Consider the following 4,939-nt stretch of genomic DNA (forward strand, 5'->3'; position numbering starts at 1 on the left):
TGTTTGTCAGGTTCTAAGAGAGGTTCAATGGTAAATGAGACACACTCCCTGTCCCCAAGGAGCTTAGAATGAGGAATACAAAGCAAAGAACTGGTGTCTACAATAGATTATGATGTGGGCTGGAATAATACCTAACATTTATGGAGTGTTCACTATATGCCAGACTCTGCACTAAGCCATTGATGCTGCATTGTTTCATATAATCCTTATAGAAACCATATTAGTAGATATTATATTATCTCTGTCTTACAGATCAGGAAATGGAGGCACAGAGAAGTTAAGTGACTTGCCCAATGTCACACAGCTGGGGCATGTAGCATACCAGGAATTTAAATGCAGGCTGGGGGCAGTGGCTCACACCTGTAATCCCAGCATTTTGAGAGGCCAAGGCAGGCAGATCACTTGAGGCCAGGAGCTCAAGACCAGCCTGGGCAACATGGTGAGACCCTGTCTTTAAAAAAATACAGAAAATTAGTTGGGCATGGTGACACGCACCTGTAGTCCCAGCTACTTGAGAGGCTGAGGTGTGAGGATCGCTTGAGCCCAGGAGGCAGAGGTTGTAGTGAGCCCTGTTATGCCACTGCATTTCAGGCTGGGTGACAGAGTGAGACCCTGTCTCAAAAATAAATAGGCTGGGCACGGTGGCTCATGCCTGTAATCCTGGCACTTTGGGAGGCCGAGGTGGCAAATCACAAGGGTCAGGCGTTCAAGATCAGTCTGGCCAACATGGTGAAATCTGGTCTCTACTAAAGATACAAAAATTAGTTGGGCGTGGTGGCAGATGCCTGTAATCCCAGCTACTCAGGAGGCTGAGAGGCAGGAGAATCTACTGAATCCAGGAAGCAGAGGTTGTAGTGAGCCAAGACTGTGCCACTGCACTCCAGCCTGAGTGACAGACTGGAGTATAAATCAATCAATCCAGGAAGTTAGACTCCAGGGCCTGTGCTTCCAGAGGAAAGCACAGGGTATTATTCGAGTACAGAAAAGAGGTACCTGACATGGGAGAGCAAGGAGGGTTTCCTTGAGAACACGTGTGAGGAGAGTCCAAAACAACCAGGCAGAATTGGGAGAACAGGGGAGGAAAAGGCATTCCAGACAGAGGGAACAGCAAGTACAAAGGCTGGCGGCAGGACGCCATGGTGTGTTAATTACTATCTAGTGAGTACCAACTGTGTCTCAAGGACATCTAGAAACCTTCAGGGACTGTAATCAGTATCAAACGACTGGCTCGTCTGGGATGAAGAGACTGGAGAGAGAACAGGCTGGAGGCACCAGTCCACAAAGCTCTTTAAAATCCAGGCTAAGGAGTCAAGACTATGCACAGGACAGTGGGGAGATCCTGAAGGATAAGCAGAGACGTTCCTTTTTTCTTTCTTTCTTTTTGAGATGGAATTTCACTCTTGTTGCCCAGGCTGGAGTGCTATGGTTCGATCTCGGCTCACCACAACCTCTGCCTCCTGGGTTCAAGCGATTCTCCTGCCTCAGCCTCCTGAGTAGCTGGGATTACAGGCATGTGCCACCACGTCCGGCTAATTTTGTATTTTTAGTAGAGCCAACTTTCTCCATGTTGCTCAGGCTGATCTTGAACTCCCAACTTCAGGTGATCCACATGCCTTGGCCTCCCAGGGTGCTGAGATTACAGGCATGAGCCACCACACCCAGCCAAACAGAGTTTCCTAATCAAGTTGTACCTCAGTAAACTCACTTTGAACCATCCTAGTTGAAGGAATGGAGGCATGCAAGGCTGGAGGGCATGCTAGGTGCCCAGTCAGGAGATGATGGTGGCCTGAAGTGGGGATTGGCAGTGGCAGGAGGGAGAAGTAACCTAGGTTTGATTACTTCATTGTAGGGGAGCTCACCATCAAACCAGAAGATTGGTGGGACCAAGATACCAGCCGAGCCTCAGAGGGTCAAGTGTCTGCAATGGCCCAATGCCAGGCAGTTGGCCACAGTCTGAACAGGTAAGTAGATGGGAGGAGAAAAACCCAGCAGGAGTTGGCGGGGGCCCAGCAGCAGGAAAGGACTCTAGCCCCTGGGGAACTGATGAAGAAAGAAAATTTTCCACTGGACAGCTGGGGACAGGGGAGACAATGGGAAGCTGGAACCAGGAAGGTGGGTCCCTCAAGCTGGCAGCCAGACCGAGGACGCTCAGCTTTGAGAAGGGGATGGAGTTCTTTCTGTCCCTCTTCCTCCCTGGTTCTAAATACCCCCTTCCATAGCAGGTGGATTCTGTTTTCGTTTTTGTTTTTTTGAGATGGGGTCTCACTCTGTCACCCAGGCTGGAGTGCAGTGGTACAATCTCAGCTCACTGCAACCTCTGCCTCCCAGACTCAAGCCATCGTCCCGCCTTAGCCTCCTGAGAAGCTAGACCCACAGGCATGCACCACCACGCCTGGCTACTTTTTGTATTTTTGGTAGAGATGGGGTTTTGCCATGTTGCCCAGGCTGGACAGGTGGATTCTGTTTAATCAGGTTGGGTGAAGAGGGGGTAATGTGGTGAAAGGGAAAGGGCAGGAGCTTTGAAGTCAAAGAGAGTGAATTGAATCTCATCCTTGAGCCACTCACTAGCTCTGTGACTCCAGGCAAGTTACTTAACCTCGCTGAGCCACAGCTCATTCATCTGTAAATGGCCAGGAATCAGGATCAGAGAGTTAAGAAACATGTCCAATATCACATTGCAGTACTTTTCCAAACTTTAGTCTTGCATCTTCTGTACAACTTTTTCCATGTCAACTGACCACCTATACTATTTTTTTTGCTTAATATTTTATTTAAATTAGTTTCCTTTTTTTTTTTTTTAACATTAATCAATATATTCTTTTATTTAAGAGATGGGCTGGGCCGGGCGCGGTGGCTCAAGCCTGTAATCCCAGCACTTTGGGAGGCCGAGGCGGGTGGATCACGAGGTCGAGAGATCGAGACCATCCTGGTCAACATGGTGAAACCCCGTCTCTACTAAAAATACAAAAAACTAGCTGGGTGTGGTGGCGCGTGCCTGTAATCCCAGCTACTTAGGAGGCTGAGGCAGGAGAATTGCCTGAGCCCGGGAAGCGCAGGTTGCGGTGAGCCAAGATCGCGCCATTGCACTCCAGCCTGGGAAACAAGAGCGAAACTCCGTCTCAAAAAAAAAAAAAAAAAAAAAAAGAGAGACGGGCTAGGCGCAGTGGCTCATGCCTGTCATCCCAGCACTTTGGGAGGCTGAGGTGGGCATATCACTTGAGGTCAGGAGTTCAAGACCAGCCGGGCCAACATGGTGAAATCCTGTCTCTACCAAAAGCACATAAATTAGCTGGGCATGGTGAGGCATGCCTGTAATCCCAGCTACTCGGGAGGCTGAGGCAAAAGAATTGCTTGAGCCCGAGAGGCAGAGGTTGCAGTAAGCCAAGATCTGTCTCAAAAAAAAAAAAAAAAAAAGAAAGAAAGAAAGAAAAAAAGATGAGGCCTCACTATGTTGCTCTGACTGGAGTGCAATGGCTATTATCCACAGATATGATCATAGCACAGTACAGCCTTGAACTCCTGGCTGCAAGAGATCCTCCTGCCGCTGGCTCTCGAGTAGCTAGGACTATAAGAACACATCTGATTCCAATGTACGTTTTTCTTTTTTTTTTTTTTTTCACACATCAGGTAGGTAATGTGCTGACAATATAACAAGGTTTGAGTGAGGCACATCTCACACATGAGAGTAAAAAGCCAATCATCACTCTTATGAACTACAAAAGGATGCCAATTTCCTTTTTTTTTTTTTTTTTTTTTTGAGACAGGGTCTCACTCTGTCATCCAGGCTGGAGTACAGTGGTGCAATCACAGCTCACTACAGTTTAGACCTCCCACGCTCAAAATGAGCCTCCTGCCTCAGCCTCCTGAGTAGCTGGGACTAGAAGGGTATGCCACCATGCCTGGCTAAGTTTTATTTTATTTTTTTCTTCTGTAGAGACAAGATCTCACTGTGTTGCCTAGGCTGATCTCAAACTCCTGGGCTAAAGCGATCTTCCCACCTCGGCCTCCCAGAGTGCTGGGATAAGAGGTGTGAGCCACCGTGCCTGGTCTCAATTTACTTTTTAAAGCAGCTTTGTCGAGATGTAATTTGAACACCATCCAGCTCACCCAAATAAAGCTTACGAGTCAATGTTGTTGTTGTTTTTTTTAGTATATTCACAGAACTGTGCAACATTACAACAATCAATTTTAGAACATTTTCATAATTAATTTACTTTAAAAGGAAACTTTGCATCATTCTTATAAGTAGAAAATTTGAATTATTTGCCACAAATGAAGGCAAAACAAAAATAAAGCAAGGAGAGCTGGGCAATGTTATTAAATACTATCTAGTTAGTGCTGCCTGTGAAGTATCTGAGCTTGAGACTTCTCTATTTGCCAAAAAAGGAGGATAAGAAGCATTAAAGAGTTGTTGAAGACACACCAGTTTGTTTTTTTTTTTTTTTTTTTTTTTTGAGACTGAGTTTCACTCTCGTTACCCAGGCTGGAGTGCAATGGCACGATCTCAGCTCACCGCAACCTCTGCCTCCTGGGTTCAGGCAATTCTCCTGCCTCAGCCTCCTGAGTAGCTGGGATTACAGGCACGTGCCACCATGCCCAGCTAATTTTTTTTTGTATTTTTAGTAGAGACGGGGTTTCACCATGTTGACCAGGATGGTCTCGATCTCTTGACCTTGGGATCCACCCGCCTCGGCCTCCCAAAGTGCTGGGATTACAGGCTTGAGCCACCGCGCCCGGCCGACACCAGTTTTAAACTGAGACTCTCTCTTTGACATCATCAGAAAAACAAAAAGAAAACTGAAAAGAAAAACTACTTTTTCAATATAATTTAATACCACATCTCTGAGCCATCCAAAATCATCTTAAGTCTATGTCCTCACTTGCCTCCTCCAGGTAATTTAAGTGACTTGTCCAGTGTCACACAGCTAGATAGTGGCAG

At 46.7% G+C, this 4,939-nt stretch overlaps 1 non-coding gene across 1 annotated transcript; it reads right to left on the reverse strand.

The window, feature by feature from the left end:
• Positions 1-3,621: 3,621 nt before the first annotated feature.
• Positions 3,622-3,725, reverse strand: LOC120364194 (small nucleolar RNA U13). The gene has a single exon (XR_005579535.1). It is a non-coding gene; the product is annotated as a small nucleolar RNA U13 (small nucleolar RNA).
• Between the last annotated feature and the right edge of the window lie 1,214 nt (positions 3,726-4,939).

Source organism: Saimiri boliviensis, chromosome 2, assembly GCF_048565385.1.
Source record: "Saimiri boliviensis isolate mSaiBol1 chromosome 2, mSaiBol1.pri, whole genome shotgun sequence".
Lineage (NCBI taxonomy): Eukaryota > Metazoa > Chordata > Mammalia > Primates > Cebidae > Saimiri > Saimiri boliviensis.